Source organism: Poecilia reticulata, linkage group LG13 (genome assembly GCF_000633615.1).
Source record: "Poecilia reticulata strain Guanapo linkage group LG13, Guppy_female_1.0+MT, whole genome shotgun sequence".
Lineage (NCBI taxonomy): Eukaryota > Metazoa > Chordata > Actinopteri > Cyprinodontiformes > Poeciliidae > Poecilia > Poecilia reticulata.
In genome coordinates, this window is record NC_024343.1 from 15,769,174 (window position 1) to 15,791,750 (window position 22,577).

At 39.4% G+C, this 22,577-nt stretch overlaps 1 protein-coding gene across 4 annotated transcripts in view; it reads right to left on the reverse strand.

Annotated features, from left to right (window-relative positions):
• grik4 (glutamate receptor, ionotropic, kainate 4) overlaps positions 1 to 21,940 on the reverse strand; it is a 347,487-nt gene extending 325,547 nt beyond the window's left edge. For 3 of the 4 annotated variants that reach the window (XM_008425649.2, XM_008425647.2, XM_017308265.1), the window contains exon 1: positions 20,922 to 21,939. The gene's annotated coding sequence lies outside the window, so the exon portion shown is untranslated. Of the gene's footprint in view, positions 1 to 20,921 lie in introns of all 4 variants that reach the window. The other variant, XM_017308264.1, reaches the window with a different exon arrangement.
• Positions 21,941 to 22,577: the final 637 nt, after the last annotated feature.

Below are 22,577 nucleotides of genomic sequence, written 5' to 3' on the forward strand. Positions count from 1 at the left end.
ACTACACTTAACATTTAGTCCAACAGAGATGTTTCTAAGCCTTCCAATCTGACTCTCTGCCAACCGGGCCTTCCTCGCCCTCAGTGATCTTTGTTTTCTGCCCGGTATTTTAACCGGCTCCTCTTTCAGACACGGGGTTAATCATCCCAGGTGTTTCAGATAGCAACGTGATACAGATGCTTAGCAGAGCAAGAGGGTAAAACAAAAAATGCAAGCAATTTCAGCATTTTCTGGAGGTGAAGAAGCAGCTGTGTGGGACAAAGTTAGCACTGTGACACATGTAGCTTTATGAGATGTGCATGAGGTCAGATGTTTCTCAGAACAGATGTGAACAGGCACAAGCCGAGATAAATACTTCTGCAACGAGACAGCAAAGCTAAAGGTTCTAAAATGTAACAGGAGAAACGCATTTCTCACTTAAAACCTGAAGTTTTATAAAAAGCTGGCTTTTTAGACAGTTAGTATATTGGTATATCCATTTAACAGAAAATGGAGAATGAGGAGAACGATAGACATGGACACATGCTAAAGATTTTTTAACTGAAACAACATGCAGAAGTAATCCTTCTTGCTTTGATAAATATCAGTGATTTAAGTTAAAAAAAAACTTAGATATGATGTTGATAAGAATCAATTAGTGGTTTCTTAATTTATTTGTGACTTGTATAGGATTTTAAAATATTTATTATCAAGGCAGAACACACTAGTCATCATTCATCTTTCATCAGTAATAATTTTACAGTAGTATTCTTCCTGTGAGCTCAGTAGTACACATTTCAGACGTTTAACAGCTACGATTTCAACCATACAGTATGTGTTGAAAATGACACTCGGAACAAAGGGACTCAAACGGGCAGTCTGAACTAAATGAGAAGCTTCAAGTAATAAATCTCTGTGATGAGCCCATGCATACAAGTAATTACAAGCATCCGCTTTATCTTTCCCCGCATCTCTGCTGACGAAAGACACTCATCAAATTAAGAGCTTTGTGATATCAGACCGGTACGAGAGCAAGGGCAGAGTAAAGAGCACTTCTGAAGATACAATGACTGCTGGATGTGCGTAGGTGTGAGTTCATTCAGGGACATGGCGATGGTAAAGATGTCAACTTACCTAAGAATACATAATTGACTAAATGAAGACAGTCATGTCTTTCATACCTACCTCTTACTTATAAAGTAACAAGCAACTTCTAACAGAAAGTGGAGATTTAAAGCCTATAGAGATAATGAAACATCCCTACAGTTCCATTTGTTTTCGTTTTTTTCTTTTACTGTGAACGGACCAATCGCAGCGCTGCCATATTGTTACATCTTTCTGCCACAGGGCTTATAAAACCAGCCTTTTTAGGAGCATGCTTTTTCTAGTCACTGTCCTTATAAATCAAACGATTTTATTAGAATACAAAATTCAATTCTGAAGTAAATACTAGCCAGAGACACAACGGCAGACTCCCCTGCAGCTCAGTCACCTGCAACAATAACAGGCTTCCAGGAGGAAACTGAACATCTGGGGACTTTAGTTTTAAAATGATTTACTTCTTATCTAATAGGCTTCCTTATTTAAAACCTGGCACATAGATATTTTATAGTAGACATATTTATTCCTTAATTTAATGTCACTTACCGCTACAGGGTGTACCCGCCTCTCACCAGAGACTGCTGGAGATAGACAACAGCCCCCGCCCCCCACCCCGCGACCCTGCAAGGACAGGCAGGTAGAGACGATGGATGGATGGATGGATGGATGGGTGGATGGGTGGGTGGATGGATGGATGGATGGATGGATGGATGGATGGATGGATGGATGGATGGATGGATGGATGGATGGAGGGATGGATGGATTGATGGATGGATGGATGGATGGATGGATGGATGGATGGATGGATGGATGGATGGATGGATGGATGGATGGATGGATGGATGGATGGATGGATGGATNATGGATGGATGGATGGATGGATGGATGGATGGATGGATGGATGGATGGATGGATGGATGGATGGATGGATGGATGGATGGATGGATGGATGGATGATGAAAATTTGCATTCTTTATGGCAACTTCCATCATTCAAATGAAGACAGCTGGATAGATGGTGAGCTATTAATTTATAGTCCATTGCAAAAGCACTTAGTCTTTCTACATTTTTGCATATTTTGCCACGTTATAAACAAGCATCAGTTTTATTCAGAGTTCGTGTGATAAACCAACACACGGCAATGTGCAATCAGAACGTGTAAAGAAAGGAAGGCATAGTTTGTTTGTCTTTTGCAGCCTGAACCAGGTTTTATTCCCAGGATTTCCATGTCTTTAGCTCACTTCATCTGCCTCTCACGTCTAACCAGCTTCTGTCCAGCCATGAACCAGGCTAAAGGCAAGAGGATGAAGAGGAATTTGCTGCAGTGGCCTTGAGACTCTGTAGCTTTTTCCCTGCAAGAACTCTTGGTAATTTCTGTTAAAAGCAGCTCGAAATGCATCTTTTTAAAGATGGCCTGTATGTAAGGTCCTGTGCATTAATTTGTTACTCTAGACTTAGTCTTGCTTTCATTATTGGATCTTAGTCCTACAACAGTACACCTCCATCACGGTTAAATTATTTATTTAATGTTTTTTGTCGCAGCAGCTTCTTTGGACTTAACGTGACACGAGACTTTAAACCAGCCCATTCTCAGTGGAAATCTAGTTGTCTGAGAAGTATTTTGTGCAAAAAAAATGTGATGAATATGTATCACATGTTCATCACATTTGATGCATGTTCATCAAACATGTATCAAATGTGATACATGTTTGTATCATGTATCACATTTGTGATATCTAATTAGGATATCGCTATCAGTTAGGATACCGATATCCTAACTGGTTTATGTATGTCACAAAAAAAAAAAAAGAACGTAGGATAAAAAACGCATGTCGATTTTTCCTTCCAAACTTCAAGGGGTGCAAATAGCTTAATTAATGGATAAGTTAAATGGCTGCTGTGAGCAGAATATATTAGACTTATCGCTCAGTGGGGATATTCAGGTGTACTGGTAGTAAAATGACAGGGAAGTTGGATCATGCAGAGTCATAGGAAGGTAAAAGTCATAGAAAAGAAGAAAAAGAAACGAGACTGTGAGGTGCGGCATGTCCAACAGGTACATTTAATGTGGCCTCGGCTAAAGTGTTGGTGAGTTTGAGGAATCCATCTTCTACTTCTACCTATAACCATCTGCTTCTGTGAGACGTTTCCAAACTGTAACCTTATGCAAATAGATGCTAAATTTAAGTTTATTTTATTTAACTAGTTGGTGAAATCCTTGAGCGAGGCCTCCTTTGATTTAGCTTTCGTTGCACATTAAGTCACCCAGCCCTTGATTCTGCCTTCTACAGAGAATAAGTTTGTTCATGACATGACATGCAAAAATGGCTGCGTTATTTTTAGCTCGCTTAGATCTTCCTCTATTTAGTGTACATTTTTTTCCCCTGGATGACAGATGGACATATTTCACTTTTTATTCATGCTTTCTGCAGGAATTTGATCACACAGACAGACATACACACACACACATAAATATATACATACACTTACTTATATATATATATATATATATATATATATACATACACACACACTGCTCATGTATTAGAAATGAAGTGGAAACTGGGTTCAAAGGTTAGGTAGGCTCAATATATCTAATGTTTTCCTCATCTTTTCTCCCATCCGCTGCACTCGTCAAAATGCAATAAATTCACAGATTATGTGGACGCTTTAGGCACCGGATCCGAGTTCCCTGGAGCCGCTGCTCTCTGTTTCAAATCTCTCCAGCAACTCTGTAACCCCTGCGGAGGCAGCTATCTGAATACTGATGTATTTATTCCCCCAGTCAGAGCATGGTGAAGAGCCATAATCCCAAGGCCCAAGCGCAAGGACGTCCTCCTTGAACCATAATCACCCTTACATCTCTTATCAGCCCCAGCCTGGAGTACATGATTAAAAAGTAGCCGGGACATACAGCCTCTTCACCTGGGATATGATGAGTCCCTGCAGCTGCATGTCAATCAAGCTGAGGGGAGCACATGTGAAATGACTCATGGCCTCCACTGGCCAATTAGAATGATAGGAAAGTCATGCAGCATATGCTGTACATTTGGAAGTAGAAAATGCAAATAACAAGGTCCTGTAAAACTATGGAGAGTGCAACGGGGATCGCGGCAGCTCTGCGGCTTTAGAGGAAAAGAAGGAGTCTGTGGGAAGTGACTGCGGCCATCTGAGAGACGCTTATTAAATACGAACGATGAAGCAGATTAAAAATAGGAGGATAAAAAAGAAAAAGAAAGCCAGAAGATAGTGACGTTTTACATTCATCGAAATCACCTGCTTGGTGGATTTTCCTTTATTTAATGGATGATCCTTTATAGCCAAAGTCTTTGTTTCTCTCTGTCCAGTGCTTCTGTTTTAGTGGCTGTCCTGATCTCTTGGCTCCCACTCAGTTAAAACTGACACTGAACCTGACAGAGGCTGCTTCTACGAGACGTTTCTTTCTGTTAAAAGGGAGAAATGATGCATTACAGATTAAAATGAATCAAACATATCAAACACGAGGGTCATCTCATCTCAAGAACATGTAGTCTTTCCTCTAGTCATGGATTAAAGAAAGAATATTTAACTTATGCAACTGAAGTTCAAGCCAGTCCACTTCAAACGGCCTACACTGCTCAGTGACTAAGACAGCAGAGAGAGTTTGTCCTCACAGATTTCTCCTGTTTTGGTTCTTTTGTCACACTTCAACGTGATCGCTCAACAAATGTTAACATCATATACGGTTCACCCGAGTAAATACAGTAGCAGCACAAGAGCGACACAAAAACAAAATAAATCTGTAAGGGAGCGACACACTTTCACAGCACTGCAGATACGAGTCTTTGGTAAGTTTTTAAGAACCAGGTAACTTCGAAATACGCAGTTAATTCACCATCAGTTCTGTCCTTTGCCAACTGGAAGCGAGTAGAGTTCAATCCAATCCAACTTTATTTATAAAGCACTTTAAAACAACCACAGCTGATACAAAGTGCTGTACAGTAAAACACAACATAACAATAAAAAAGAACTAAAAAAAAAAACCAACAAAAAAATCTTTTACAGTTTAAAAACAAAAACATACAGTTTAAAACTAGATCCCGCTGGTGTAAAAAAAGCCAAGTAAAATAAATGGGTTTTAAGACGAGCTTTAAAAGTGGACAGTGAAGGGGCCTCTCTGACCTGCAAAGGCAAGGCATTCCATAACTTTGGACCCATGACAGAGAAAACCCTGTCCCCTCTGAGCTTCCTCCTGGATCTCGGTACCTCCAAGAGCAGCTGATCTGCTGACCTGAGTTACCAGTTTCCATCTTAATCCACTGAATGGTAACAAGAGGTGGTCAGGTAAGACTAAGAAAGCAAGGCGTATTGAGCACACGGCTTGTTTCTTGCATGCAGAACAATAAAATATCCATTTGGATATGATTCAAAGGAGTATTGATGTTTGATGAAATTCACAATCACAAATGAGAGAAGTGCAACACTGCTGGCAGAGCTGACTGGCATATAATCGGCGAAAGGGGATTGGGAAGGCACGGAGGGCTGCTTCACAAGATGGGGAGCTTTAGGAGCGATGTACCCGGATCAATTCTAACAATGTTCATTTTCTGCACGCACCATTGGGAGAGGTAGTCAAATAGAGACAGATTAATATGATCGTCTCTGGGGGCTCAGACCAAGGGAGGGATGTTGATGCGATGTAATCTTTCACCGTTTAAAAATGATGCACATCTAAATAAGATTTGTCCTGTAAGATTAGCTTTTAAATACTTTAATAGTACTCCATAAGCTTACTAATGTACAGCCTGGTCCTAAACGAGTCACAAAACCTTGGGATAGTTTTCCAAGATGGATGACTGTCTTCTGGTTCTGGTTCTGCTCTGCAACCCCAGAACCAGAACCAAACATGGAGAAGCAGCATTCAGCTTTTTTACACCACAAATCTGGAACAATATTGCAGAAAACTGCAAAACAGCCAAAACACTGAGTGCCTTAGAATCCGGACTAAAAGCCCACCAGTTTAAAGTGGCGTTTTGAAACATTATAAATGAAACACTAATCAATAATCTGACGTGGCATCTGACAAAATGTAACGTTTCAATTACTGACTGTTTGTTCAATAACTTTGTAGTTTTGCGTTTTTATGACGTAAAGCACTTGGAAGTTGTTAACCTTGTTGCTAAAATGTGCTATGCAAATAAATTTGAATGATTGAACTGAGCACTAAGAGCACTGCAGCTGGTAAACTAAGGATGCAGATATCAGTGCATTTATAGGACTGCTCAGGAGTAATATCTGGCAACACACTATATTCCAAGTGTCATACATTTACACTGAATAATGATATTATCTGTAATGAGTTGAAGTGACCTTCATTGGCCTTAGTTGCCACAAATGGTGTATATTTTCAGTGGCTGAGATATTGAAGCGACAAGAGTGGTGGAGATATTGTGCAACGGTGAAGAAGACGTAAAATCACAGTCGATAACATCATCTCCCTTTTCAGCTTTAAGCTCGCTTTCCTCTGGTACAAACCCCAAATCTGTTTTCTGGGAATTTATCTAGAAGATCAACGCAAACTATAATTGTGCAGTGAAAGAAAACCCATAAATTAATTTCAAAAATGTGTGCGGCATACAAAGCAACTAACTGTGCTTTGATGTCAGCCTTTCCATCACAGCGCTGGCTGTACGATCAGGGTTTTTGTTCCAAATGTACCTCTCTGCCTTCATTTTAAGACCCCAGTTCGTAATCACGTCGGTCACACTGGATTTTATTTAGGGGAATCAAAGATACAAATAAATCAAAGATACAAATAAATGGAAACTTTTCAGATTTGTATTTGTACCAGTTTTTTTTTTAAAACCTTTTCTTCACAGTCATGATGAGCTACCATGTGTGTCTATCACATAAAATAGAAAAAAAAAAACACTATAGATGGTTTTTAGTTCTACATTAAAAAAAAAAAAAAAATCACACTACAAGATCTCATTGTAGTGTGATGAAACGATAATTAAATTATCTCTTCCCATTTCGGACACACAAGCATTCACAAAAGTACATTAACATTTTATGACCAACCTCTTCCGAGCCAGAAATAGGCAAGCAGGGATGAGCTGCTGTGGCAACAGATCCTCATAAGGGAAGTCAAATTGCTTACTGTAATTGCCAAGTTGAATTATTACTGTAATGTTTCTACAGAGAGTTTCCTGTTAGATGAAAGCAGGTCAGAGATTTTTAAAATGACAAAACAATTTCTTGAAATTGCATTTCTGTCCAACAGGTTCTCTTTTTGCATTTGTCCAGCAGCCCAACTGAACAGAACTACCATTTTTCTATCCGACAAGTACTTAACACTCGAAAAAAAAAAAGAAAAAAGTATAAGTCAAACACTTAGGAAATGTGCACACTGCACTCTGTCGTCTAATTTACTTGTGAGCCTGAAAAATATCATAGCGATGAGAATTACACTCTGGTCAAAATGGCTTATTGGGGAAGTTGGAGACATCAAAAAGCAGCTCTAAACCGAGTAAATGATACTACGAAGTAATCATCTTGAAGGACTAATCCCTGGCAGTTTAAGCCATCTGTGAAATTAAAAGTTAATCATGGGTTATTAGTTTAAAAAAAAAAAACAAAAAAAAAACATGCAACATCAGTTCAGTCCATTGGTATATCCTTAATCGGTTTACAACCCAATGTGCTATTGATTTGCAGCGTTGTGAACTTAACAGCCTTTGTAGCATAATAATTAGAATGAAACTGGAGCCAGAATGCCATTTATCAGCATGAAAATAACACAATTAGAAAATGCACATTTTAGTATCCTCTGTACTTCAGCGAGGAACTGAGGCCATTTCAGGGCCCATTATAGTAGTCGTCTTTGAAATCCACAGAGATGCATGGCGGCCTGGAGGGTTTCCTGACACCGTGTGAATGAATAGCTGCCAGTTGTTTGGATCAATGCAGTAACTTCACTACGCTTTTTTTTTTTTTTTTTTTTGGAGAAAACAACCAGTATGCAATATAATTTGTGCATGCTGTTGTGCATTGCTGGATATAAGGACACCGAGAAAAGCTTTGCAATAACTTTCTCTTTAGAGGCTGGATGTACAGAAGTCCAGATATTGGATGTGCAATTACCTTATTGTGTAAACCTATGCAAATCACCACTAGCACGGCAGTAACTCAATGCATGCAAGATGTTATGAGGATGACTTGTTGAAGTTGAATCCAACCACCACAATGAGAAGAAAATATGATATAGCACATATGAGATGGTACATGATCTCCATAAACCAGTCAAAAACTGTCTGGTTTATGGAGAATAGCTCAAATTTGAGAAAATATCCAGTGAACGCCAGCTGTGTGTGGGAAAAAAAAAATGTCAGAGGTCATTGGAGAATGGGCAGAGCAGTTCCAGAAGATTCAAAGACAACAGTAGCTCATTCAATCACTTGTTTAATCTTCTAAACAGGAAACAGAGGCTAGAACTCACTCAAGCTTACCAAAACCAAAACTGGACAACATTCTTGCAAAAAATGACACCTTTTGCAATGAGTTCCAGTTTCAGTTGTGATATTCAGAGGGTACATTCAGAAACAACCCAGAATATCGGCTCCACCTGCCTTGGATCACTGGTTCTGGTTGGCTGTGTTGTGATAATGGCGTGTCGGATACGTTTTTGGCATACTTTCGGTCTTCGTGTAGCAATTAAACTTAATTTAAACACCATGACTTTTCTTAGTCATGCTGCTGCCCGTTTCCTTCACTTCATGACCACAATGTTCCCATCTTCTGACGCCTGTGAGATGATTCACCATGTCACCATACTCAAATAATCTCAAAAAGAGATTGTTGAACATAAGATCCTTGAACTTCAGTGTCTCCACAGTAACCAGCTTTAAATCCAGCAGAGCACCTCAGGCACATGATAAAACAGGAGATTCACACGATGGATGTGCAGCCGATGGCTCTGCAACACCTGTGCAGCACTATAATACCAATAAATAAATAAAAATTAGTGTAAGTGAGCTGTTGAGTGACTAGCAGTATCTCAGCTATTGTGAATTTAGCTTTCTTTGAGGTAGTTTTTGAAACCAAGCAGAAATACGCTGCACATATAACGTCTAAATAACCATTTTGTATTTAATATAGATGTAAAGGTTACTGAGGGGTTTAGCGTTGTTTGTTGTTGTGAATCATTGTTTTCAAACTCATTTTGATTATGCAATTTAGAAAACTGCGTAAATTGAAAAATGCAATAATTGACAAGTTTTCGTTTGAGAACTAAAAGGAAAACAAAAAAAGAGAAAAAACCTAAAAGAGCAGAAGCATGCCTGATCAAACTCTGGCACCCACAATATCTGATTTGCTAAAGCATTTGTATTGATTTATGGAACAAGATTAAGTGGAACTGACTTATTAAGTTTGAGCTGCATATGTTCTCTATAAAAACACAGGCCTATTTTACATTTTGACATTCTATCAATACTACACCACTAAGTATTTCTCCCTCACTACAGACATTAATCAAGTCATTTTTTCTCTCTTAACGATGGCATGCTCACACAACATCTGTGATGCAAAAATATATTTTCACACATGCTTTGTGTCCCTAAATTTAACAGACTTCTTCTGAACGTGTTGCATACGAGAATGCAAATGTTTGCAACGTTTATCTCAGATGTTTTAAAGAGCTGGCGCAGCTCAAGAAGTCAGGAAGGTAAGCCGGCATGTAAAATATCTTTGTAACCGAATGGTTACGGTTTTGCATCATTACTCGAGTCTGCTATTTATAACTGAAGTATGTGACGGGGGTCCTTGCAAAGGTACTTTCGTAACATCGCCATCGAGCTCCAAGTACATTTGATCTCCCAATCTACTCTGTCTTCTTCAGCTGCACCATAACACAGCAACCTGCAAGTGTTTAGAACATTTTAAAGAGGAAGAAAGAGACAATCCTGCTTTTAATGCATCAAATTTGAGTATTTTTGCGAGGTAGTAGTGAAGGAACTTTATGTTACACTACCAAATAGATTCAACACCTGAACTTCAAACACTTCTGAGTTCATTCCTCTAGCCCAGGGTTAACAATCTGCTGAAGCACAGTTCTGGAGTTGCCTTCTGATTTGCACAAATACAGGAACAATTTGTCCTTTTCTTTTAGGGAGGGATGTACAAATCAAAAGCCAACTTTAACGCAACTGAGGAAAGGTTTCCACTCGACAGACACCCTGCGTTAAGCGACTGACACAATGCTACTTAAGCATTAAAAAGGTTACCATGAGACCGCTTACTGCTTTGTAAAACATTTGACATTCATAAAGTTGAAGACTGCATAGCCTCTGTGCACACACTAGATGGATTATCAGCTGCGATCCGCTGTGAGAACAGCTTGTGAAACAAGCAGTCATGTGATGTAAGAAAAGGAAATTGATAAGGGCATTTATGTCAATGTGTGTTGCAATGCAAGAGCTCTAAAAATGGGTGTAGGCTGTATCACACATACTGCTTATAAATTAAAGACTCGTCTGTCAACACACAGTTACAGGCACATAGATCATGGAGACTAATCGTAATCAACCAAGTTCATTTAAGTACTAATTGAGTGTATTTATTTATTTATTTATTTTGCAGAAATAGAAGATTAGATTTAAACTCATGGTTGAAAGGCAGAAAGTCTAAAGCAAACTAATGTAGAAAAGATTCTCATTTGTAGTCAGTTGTGACATTGGGCAGGAGTCAGAGCTAGTTTTTGAGTGAGTATTCAATGGAAAAGATTAAACACAAGCAGGAAAAGATGTTCTGTGAAGCTACAACCCACCTGGTTTCAATTGAATGATCCTTAATGCGTTGTTGCTACAAGACTGATGGGGACGGCTGAAACTGAACAGGAACATAAGGAACAGCTGGGAGTAAGTCAAACATGAGACTCAGCATAATGTATTCTGTAAGGATGCCAGGGTTGGATTTACAGTCTTTGACAATGGCAGAAAGCCTGTTGGGACACTTAAAGTAAGTTGGCATCTTTTTTTCCAACAGCTGGACAGTTATAAAAAAGGAAATAGCTCAATAAAGAATAAGCTTTATTGAGCACTTATTTAATAAAAATAAGAAGTAATTTAAAAGTGTGCAAAAAACAAACAACTAATGTTTTTGTGTAATGAACGTCTGTCCCACCTTTTTAATAGAGTGTGGTCATAAGATGCTCTTTTTGTTGTATTTATTGACACTCCTTGTATAATGTTTACATTGTTAGATGTTTAAAGCAGAGAAACACTTGGAGGAAACTTTAATAAAAGTTTTGGGTATCAAATTATCCAGATATCTCAGCAGTATACGTGTGTCAGGGGTTTTGCAAAACCAACTTAGAGAACAAATGTGAATTTCAAAACTGTATATTTGGTTAAACATTTTACCGTTGCTTAATGGGAAGAGGAGACAATTTAACAAATGGAGTCTAATAAAAGCATTTTAATATAAAGACTTTTATACAAATAAATCCTGGATTGGACATGCATACTGACTTTTTAAGAGTGTTCACTAGTCACTGGCCAATATTCAGCAAGGGTGAGCAAAATAAGCAAGCAAATAATTTGAATTGACTCTAGGTCAGTTTTATTTTGAACCAATTAACCGGCGACATGATGGTTAATCATGTCTCCAAGACCACTTTCTACATCCCAATAGGAATCCTGCAGATATTCCTGACAAAGTAGCCTTACCAGAGAAGAGAGATTGATTGTAGCAGCGAGGATGTAAAATGCTGCCAACATCAGCACACAGAGGAATCACAGAAGATGCGGACAGGACAAAATAATCACTCAAAATTAGCACTTCAAGGCTGTCTGAACTATATTTAGTACTTTATTTATTACAATAGTTGTGCTTTGTGCATTGTTGTTAGCATAACTGAGTCTCTGCAGTGTGATATACTGAGGTTCTTCTTTTTCTAACGTAGTTGTTGCTTTTAGCTTCTGGCCTTTTCTCAATATTTTATGTAGTTTTGGCAGTGCAAAAACATTTGAAAAGGTAAAACCAAAAAACTGTATGCCAAATCCAATTCATGACTGGTGAAATTTACACGCATTTTTAAAAAAATAACGTTATTTTTTTAAAAATGCGTATAAATTTCAGTAGTCATAAAATCAGTCATAAAAAGACTCTAAACGGGTTTAATGTCGTGGATTTAACTTGATAAGATTAATTGCCTGTTTGGTCTTTAATAAATATCTTCTGGTGAGCCGTCTTCAGGTTTCTTTCATCTTCAAGTGGATTTTGTGCGAAATAATTTAGCATGCAGTAAATCGTGCTCTGACTACGTTAACACGAGTTAATCTGGATAAAATGTTACAACTACCTCAAAATGTACTTGTGCATGATTTAGGAGGCGGCAACCAATCTGCAAAAAAAAATGCAACATAAAGGACTAAACGGTTGATGAGGAGATCTGTCTAGTTAAGTAACTTTGACTGTTGTCTCTTATCATGACATTCAGCAGCTGAGAATAACTGGGGCTGATGCTTACCGAGCTCACATTAACCCGGCAGCTAATATGTTCACTCTGTGCTGGGGAATGTAGACTTAACATTTATTAAATGAGTGAATTTGGTGCCGACAGCTGTCACATCTTATGATATCAGCAGTAGCCTGTTAATTCTTTCACGCCATTTAACCCAAGGCATGGGGGCTATAGCTTTAAAATACTGGCTCTGGCTTTTTTTTTTTTTTTTTTTTTTTTTATGGTGATGCTAACGTTTGACTTCAATGTTCTGTTTCAAAGCGGCTTCCTCTTTTAGCGTTTCTAACCAACGTCGCGCCGGCAGAGAGCGAGACCGCGCGCTAGCTCAGGTAGATAAGGGAGTCACGATGCGCGCTGCATGTACGCCGTGTCCGTCTGGGTTCTCTGTTTTCCCTTGACCACCACTTGAATCCCTTCAAGTACTTTATCTATGCCAGCTTGCTTTGCACTTATTCTCCTTCTCATTTATCACTGTCTAAACATTTGACAGGTTGTGCAGTGGATATGGATCATCTTTGACAGACAAATAAACCGCTCCCCAGAGGGGCACCAAGCACACAGACGGCTGTGTTGTTGCAAGAAAAATGTGAAAAGAGATAAAAAACCATGAGGAGGCACAAACAGGCATGCTAAAGGCCACGACCTGGCATTACTGTGCATTGTCCTCACACCTGGGCCATAGAAAGGTAACGTGACACAAAAAGCCGATGCGTTCTGCCAAGAACCTGTTTAACTCTTACCACCCAGAATCAGATTTTGTACAATGATTTTCTGCCATTTTTCGCCTGTGTACTAAACCAAAACATCGCACAGAAAAAGATTTTACCCTCAGAGTACTATAAATCAGTCAAGTTGTACAGATACACCCCAGAAAATGTAACTGACTAAATGGCTTGCTTTTGCCGTGTGTGAACCGTGCTGGGTGCGTACGCTTCAAAGGCTGAAGGATAGACGCACGGCAGCTAGTTAACATTCACAACTTTGGGGAGTTGAGCTCCCATGTCCAATCCATCAATTGATCAAGAATGCAATGAGACCATGAATCTTACTTCGTTTTTCTTGTCAGCGCACACGGCTTCTGCTGTAATATTATATTTGCTCGCTCTGCCACTGTCAATCGAGATTTTACCAAAAAAATATATATATATATATATTATTTTTTTCTAGTGGCCTTTGATAGTTAATTGACAGGAAAGTTGGTAATGAGAGATGGGGAAAGACATGCAGCAAAGGTCGCCAGGCCGGGAATCAAACCTGTGACGGCTGCGTCGAGGACTGAGGCCTCCATACATGGGTTGTGCTTAACCCCTGCGCCACCACAGCACAACCCTTTTTTTTTTTTACTATAACAAAGTAGTTTTTCATGTAGTTCAATTCTTACACTGATTTTTCCATTGGATAGATTCAAACTAACATGCTTGTTTGTGAGAAGCCTGCTTCTTTGACACTTAAGCTTAACATTTTTGAGTTAATGTGCCATTTTGCATCAGAGGGCTTGTGATAGATACATCTATATGTATCTATCATTAAAACTATGTCAGTCTCTGAAAAAAAAGTCAATGAGACTCACAAACATTACAAAACACCAACGGTTAAATACTATATTTGCCAAAATCTTCATCTGGATGTTGGTTGAAACCAACTTTTCGTTGAGCTTTCTGCTCCTCCCCCTTAGTCTTCTGCATAATGGTGTCCTTGTCAAGTCGTCTTGCAGGTTTAAACTGCACTTTGCAGCCTGCAGCAGAGTGCTGTCTGTCAGCAGTATTGCCGTCCCAAACGACACACAGGACTGTGTTTAGTGCCTTGTTCCTCCTTCCTGGCATCTTCAAAAAGATACCTGAAGATAATTCAATCAATGGATAAAAAAGTCGTACCAACTTCAGCAGATAACATACAAGGGGAAATTACAAGGCTTATAAAAGATCCAACACTTCAGACAGCAATGGTAACTCTAACCAGAGGTGTGATTCATATGTTGCTTAGTAAACAAGTTACTCTGTCAGCAAAAGAGGCCTTTGTCGTCCTTTAAAACTGCTCCTGCATTAATTGCAATTACTTGTTCTTCAATAATCATGTAGCCTTTTACAAATTATGATAATTCAAACTCTTTCAACTGAGGCTACTTTAATTATCATAATCATACATATTCATCCTTATAAAGACTGAATGGTGATGCATCAGGATTTTCCAGAAATGAGGCCAAGAAACACACATCTGCTTTTTTTTTTTTTTCACTCTGCAAATCGGTAAAAGACCTGAAGTACTGTATGTTGTATCTCTCAATATCTTTTTAATACGTTTAAAAAACATTAACACAACACATCTTTTAGCCAACTCTAAATTAATAATAAACAAACCTAACATACAAACACAAAATGCTTCCACAGTGAGACCCATACGGAACACAAATTGCTGGAAAATCTGTCATTTAGTTTAAATTAATTGACATCGTCACTCTGACTTGCTCCATTGTGCTCGATTAAAGCTGCAGAGCTTGCTTTGCAAACCTCAGCAAACCAGACGCCGGGTAAACTGAAGCACAGATACGAGCAAACGGCTGCCAATGGGTCAAGTGTCTGGTAACACTTCACCCAGATCAGAGCTGAAACAAAGATACGCTGCCACGTGATTTTCAAACTGCTGGAGGAACCGAGTTTGACCTAGCAGAGCTGTGCAATCCAAAAGTGTTTTTAACAACAACCAAGAGCATCACAAAAGAAAACATTTTTTTTTAAAAAGCAGCAGCCATGAGGCCTCAGCAGTGACATGAGAGTAGAAATCCTGCAGTGAAAACTCCACTGCCTAAGATTTTTGACAGATTATCCACTTTAATCCAGCAGATAAAGGTTGTAAAGTTGCGATGCTGGATTGATATTGGTTTGACTGATTTCGACTTCTGCCTCCTAATGAATTAAATAGTGATTTAGTGAATTTAAAACATTTGAAACAGATGTCATTCATTGTGCCCCTAAGGAAAAGAGTAGGAAAATACAGCAAAGATGACTCCGAGTTGAATATTTGTGGGCAAGGGATCTGTTTGAGTAAATGAATATCACCATACTGTCATATTCTGAGTTTATTAAAACTAGTCGAAAGAACAAAACAAAAAGAAGTTTTCAGAAATATTTAAGAGATCAGAAACCAATTATTTCTTTGAATTAACCTTGATTTTTATTCACAGCTTTAATGCTTCTCGCCACACTGCGATCAGGTTCAGATGACCGAGTTAAGAATTGCTGTTTTTTTTCCCTCAGAGTAACTGTGACACCCTGATCTTTAAATCAGTATTATTTTTTTCCTTGATTTATCAATTTCTTCAACTTTTTTTTTTTCTTAAACTGACAACAAGCTAAAAGTAAATTTTATGGAATCAAACTAAACTGGTCCAGTTTAGGAATAAAGCTCGGTTGGGATAATTTGTATTAACATGCATTACTTCCAGCCACTCCAGTTTCCACATGGGTCATTAAAACCTCCAGTCCTGCACTTTCCCTTAAAGCAGCTTTGGTCTGTAAAGCGTGTGCACTCACTGTGATCGTCTTGGGAATCATTTTTGTTAACCTGCAAACCACTGATCCTCTTCTAAGTGCCAGCAGACATAGTCCACTTGACACCAGTGATACTTGTATCACAGTTTGGGAAAGATGGATATTGATAGAAAAGTTGCTAAAGCGGCAGAATGTTTAAATATCTTATTTCAAACAAATACATTATTGTGTAAAACACATTTTGTATATTTATAGTAGTTGTTCTGTTTTTTCACGTTTGCTTATACCATAAACAATTTGCATACAGTCCAACCTAGTTACTTGCTCAGGAAAAACTCAAAAAGTTTTCTTTTTTAATCAGTGTTTGGCTTACAGAAGGAGATTTCAGCTTGCTCGATAAATGTTTGTTTAAAAATAACGTGGGTAAAATTCAGACCTTTTTGTCTGAGCTATGACCAGGACCAAGGACTGGAAATCAGACTGAAATAAATCTACCTCGGTTAACGTTATTGAACGGGTGAGGGCGATTGATAGAGTAGAATTTGACAGAAACAGACCAGCATACTATCGCCAATGTACAATTATCCGAAGCGCTACAGTCAAAAACCCTCAGCAAGAATTTAAATAGAGCTTCATTACTAAAAATGACCATTGATTAATAGCAGAGTAAGGTTGCAATATTAACGGTTCATATCATGCGTACATTAAAATGTAGCAAACGCTAACATTGTTTCGTTAGTCGTTGCTCTTTTTTTCCCTTTTAGTGGCAAGAAGAAAAACATTTCTAGATTTCAAAGTGTATTGAAGATGCATTTTTAAGTAAAAAAAAAAAAAGAAGAAAAAAAACCGAACACAGAAGAAAAACAGCCTGCAGAGCATCTGAGGCCTGTTTATATTAGTCATGGAAATGGTCTCGATTTATCAACCGGAGACTGTTTATCATCAGGTCGGTTTTTCAAAAACAGCTCAGGGGCGGAATCACCAGAGAGGAGACCCAAATAAGCTAGGATTTCACTTGTCATCTCACAATATTTCTGTTTTGACAATCTGACCAGAACAGATGTTCCTGCAAAAAAAAAAATTAAAAATAGCACTAAATTATTCTTGATTTAATCATCCTACTATTTTTTATGCCTAAAAAAAAAACCTTCTGATTTGCCAAAATGATCTTAAAACTGTGCTTGGAGCAAAAATAAATGATTGGAGTTCATCCAAATCACAAACACTGTTTGAGCCAAAGTCATTATGCTAATACCTCAGTGTTGTTTTATGCATCGTTGTTGACTTCTGTTAATATTAGTACTATCTCTGAGGGTAAGAGCGCCTCCTTGTGAACAAGGGTGGCACCAAGATTTAAGAAATAGACAACAAAAAAAAAGTCTCAGAATACGCCTCAGGAGAAAAGACGAATGCATGCAGGTAGTTTATCTTCCTTCTGACGTTTTTGATCAGTGTACTGCATCACTTACAATTCATTCTTGGGGAAAAGAAAGTGTCTTCATCTTGGTGGCTGTTGAATCACCTGTGTTCAACATGAGGATTCAAACGGAAAGCAAACATTTAGCCGTGTTTTCCTGAAAGAGGAGTGCTCAGAGAGACGAGGCTGGAGAGGGAACGGGACTCGGCATTTGTTGATAATCGTTCAGGTTAACATAAGATAGATGCTGCAAAGTTCGAAAGCATAAATGTTTAAAACAGACAGAAGAAATACAGAAGCAGGACAATGGTTTTATATGGATTCTTAATCACCTATCAATATTAAGCAGGCTGTGCATTTAAATAACGGCACTTAAGTGCTCTCCTTAGGAATACATTGGTGAAGCCCTTGTGCTTTTGCTTGAGGCTGTTCTTTAATTTATTAATTCATATCCTAAGCAATTCCGCAAAACATTATGAAAAACAATCACTCAAAATAAATAGCAATCTCATAAACGTATCAAATAAACAGACACACACACCTTTGATCCCAGTTGGAAATACAACAAGAGCGGATAAATGTTGCACTGATTGCAGTTTTCTGGTCGATCGTCAATCTTTCAAACAGCCTAACCTGCTGATCCCGCTTGACTGCACATAAATAAAAGCAATAAGACACTTATTCAGTATGCAGTTTACATAAGTTATAATTTTTAATGTGGCACTTGTGCGCAATAAGTTACCAGTGACAACCTGGCATGCGCTAAAACTGAAAGGATTTACCATGTTTTTTTTTTTGCCAGCTACCATAAGTGAAATGCGTGCCTTTGATTTAAACAGATACAAAAATGTCAAAATTAACTACTAATTAATAGTTTGTAACTTTGACTTTCTATACATTTGAAGTTATACTGAATACAAACCTCGAGGCTGCTCTGTCACTTCTGACTTCCACTTTCAAAAAGAGTCGTCATTTTTCCAACTTTGATACTGAAAAATTGCTACATATGAAGACAGTCCACTAAAAAAAGTACTTAAAGCTGCAATCAGAAATTTAGTAGCATTCATTAAACCTGTGACAGAAATACTGCTATACAATCTCTACCATTGTGGACATATTACCGCTGCGTTTGAAGGCATAAAATAGAAAACACCACGTTGGCCATCCAAAGAACTGAAACAGGTGTCTCAATCACTTATATTGCCACTGGTGTATAAAATCCAGTATCTTGGCGTGCAGACTTATTTTTACAAGCATCTGTGAAAGAATGGGCCAACTTCAGTAGCTCAATGATTTCCATTGTGGTACTGTGGCCTGATGCCAGCTGTGCAATAAATCCAGTTGTGAAATTTTCTCTGCACCAAATATTTTACAGTCAACCGTTAGTGGCATCATAAAGAGGATGTAGTTGATAGCCACAGTCGTCCACGCCTCCAGTGGCCTTCAGATTAGCTCCACAACAGTGCATAGAGCGCTTCGGGAGATGAGCTTCCATTGCAAAGCAGCTGCATCCAAGCCTTAGTGCACTGCAAAGTTTCAGGTTCAATGCATAGTTGTAATGCACACCTCCACTGGACTCTACAACAGTCACAATTCAGGGTATGACGCTTTGGTTGGTAGTTGCCAGACTACATTGTCCAAATATCCATTGTCCATACTCACTTCTCCTTGCAGGGCTGGCATCTTTCTCTAGCTTTCATTGAGAGAGAGAGAGATGCAGTAACACCGTGGACAGCTCACCAGTCCATCACACAGGCAACACAGAGACAAACAGCCATGCATACCTAACAGTCATGTTTCTGCCAAGCCAACACGAACCCACGTATTCATGAGAGGAACGTGCAAACTCCAGGATTCGAACCTAGGACAAGGAAAGTTCCATAAAGACACCGACGAGTCTCGGCTGGAACAACATGACCGGTTTGCACAGATTCCTGACCTCAGCCTGAGCCAGGTCTTTTCATCCATCATCAGTGTCTGAAACCACATGTACGTGTCTGGAATAAAAGGTAAATAATTCTCATCCCTGCCATCCTAAAAACCTTACGGGTAACCTTCCCGCAAGAGCTGAAGCTGCTGTAGCTCCGAAGGACGCACAGACGACATGTCAAAGCACATGGATTATGAATGGGACGTCTTTCAAGTTCATTTGCGACTGAAAGCAGATGATCAAATACTTCCAGCAACACATTGTACTTTGGAATTAGTGTTAACAGTACGAAAATTATTAGCAAATCCCACAGGTTTTCAGATGAAGCAAACAATACGTCAGTAGGAATAATTGCTAGACTTGAATATCTACAAATCACATCTTGAGACTCTGGCATGTGTTTTTACAATAGTGTTTTTCAGCAAGAAATCAGCCTGAGCTGTTTGTGTTTTTAAAATGAGCAACATTTCTACTTAAAAAAAAAAAGGCCCTGAAATGGCTCTCAACAGGTGGAGACAGCAATGGATGTTCCTCATTTTCAACATATTAAGCAAACAAAACTAATTTTCAAACAAGGACATTTGGATCAGTATAGATTTACTGTTGGAATCAAAAGTGGAAAACAAAACAGACGAATCCACACGAAACATTAGAAAATGTAAAAAGGTATATTTGATTGTGAAAAAAGAAATTATAAGGGAGATTAATGAAAAAACATACCGTTACATCATAATGACTGCATGTGGGTCTGTCGGCTCATCATGCTATAAATAACACCAGTAACCTGTAGATGCCACCAACACAGCAAAAAAAAGGAGCAGACCAAACCACAAGGTGGTGCCAAAAATATATACTCCCTCCACACTTGTCATCACAACATCGCCAGTCTATCCCCCCTCCACACACACACACACACACACACACACACACACACACACACGCACGCACGCACGCACACACCTCCTGTGCATCTGTGTTTTGAGGGGGGAGAAAAAAGAAAAGTCCCACTTTCCCACCTATGCGCAGAGCGTCACATCAACATGCGCCACACATCTGCTGCTCATCACTCACGAAATGAATTTACAGTCCGATCTGTGTCACTTTCTGCGTGCGCCCTCCCAACATCCGTCACGACCAAGACGTCCTCTCTGCCTCCTTCCATTTAATGATTTGCGCTCTCCTGTCGCCGCAGCGCAAAGGACGGCTTCCATTCTGCCCAACACGCAACAAAGTGCGCACGGCCAGATACGCACAACAAGACAACTGTAGCAGCTCAGATATACGCAAACAATCCCAGCAGTTCAAATCTGGTGACAAACCAACAGCTTCAGTCATCCATTAATTGGCAATTGCACTGTAAATAACTACTAAACTTATCCCGCACGAATAAGCGACGTCTACCAAAATGCTTCATTTGCGTTGAGTCAATCTTAGGCAATTGACATTCTTTTAAACTCCGCGCATTCCCAAATGAAAAAAAAAAAAAGAAAAAGAAAGACTCACCTTTGCTGCCTTCTTTGCTCGGCTTAAAAATCAATTTCCCTCTCACTTTGGCGCGGGGTTTGTGCGCTTCGGTTCGCAGAACTCACGTTGAATTGCAAGAAAAGCCTGTAATTGCAGAGTAACTCAATTTCCCCTCCTCGGGTCTCTGGATCTCCCGCAGCTCCCCCTCCACCACCGACACTCTCCGGACAGAGAAATGGACAGATTAAACGCGATAGCGATAAGATCAACAGCGGTCCTGAGAAATCTCTCTCTTCTTTTTTTTTTTTTTTTTTTTTTTTTTTTTGGGTGATCAGATCTTTTCCGGCTTTCACGGGACAGAGGCAGAAATAAGAGCGGAGGAGTGAAAGGGGGGGGGGGAGAGAACGGGGGGCAGGTGTGCGGGGGGGAGAGGAATCACATCCGAAGGAGTTTGAAAAATATCCCTCTTCTCTTTATCGCCAGTAGAAACGAGCCCCCCCTTTTCCTCACCGGTTAAAGAGTTGTTTTTTTTTTGTTTTTTTTTTTTTTAATATATTGTTCCACGGGTTCACAATCTGATAGGCCTTAAGAAGTGGAAGGTGTATCTGTGAGGATGATTGCAACGACGGCACCGGTGATGCTGCGTAACCCGCATCCCACTTCCCCGCTGAGGGAAGAGCGCCCAGAGAAAAAGCGAGGCAGCTGATCCCTCTCTATGCGCGAAGAAGCTCCTGTGATCAAACACTCTGCAGCCTGCCAAAAATAAAAAAGAAGAAAAAGCCTCCCCCTTTTTTTCACATCTTGCGCTGTTGATCCATCCACTGCGGTCCGGTAGAAAGGTTCAGAGCAGACTAAGGTGCGGGTGAGGTCTGTCTTTTCTCCTTCTTTCCCTCTCTCGTTTTCCCTCCCTCTCTCTCTCTCTCTCTCTCTCCGTCAGAAAAGGGGATGCTCGGTGCCTTCCTCACGCAGAGACTGACCGGGCGTGAAAAGGAAAACGCTCCGGACTCTTGCATTTATAAACCCATCACAGGAGGCGGACGCGGTCCGCATACGGAATAAGAACACGGGTTTTTACCGGGAGGGGGGGGAGGGGGGGGGAGGGCAAGAAAGTTAACCGTGTGACACGTCGCTGCAACCGGTATGAGTCGTTTGTTGGTGTTGAAAGAATATTTCAACACCCAACTTATTCAGCTGATATTGTTGTTTTGTTTAAAAGAGAAAGAAAGAAAGAAAAAAAAAACGGAGTAGACACAAAAAATGTGTTGCTTAAACAACAATTTCTTACTGGTTTTCATCTCATTGAAGTATTACAAAGAAAGCAAATCCAGTTTTCACATCTATTTGGTTGAAGATCTCAGGGGGTTGTTGGGTGGGCAGTGCGGTCATCCAGTGCCCTGTAAAAGTAAACGGCCTTTAACTTTTACACTTCTTGGCATGTAGCGACCACATATTTCAGCACAGCTTATTGGGATTTAATGAAAGGCTAACACAAAGTAGTGCATAATAGAAAAGTGGACGAAAAATGTCATTGTTTGCTTTTAAGAAGTGTGCGTTTCTGTCTACCCCCCCCCCTCCTACTCCATCTCCTAATTTGTAAGAGTCCATCGTGACATACATAAAGCTCTTCTGTAACAAATTCTAGGGTTTTTATAGAGGTAAAAGAACCACATGAAAACCAAAGAGCACAGCAGAAAG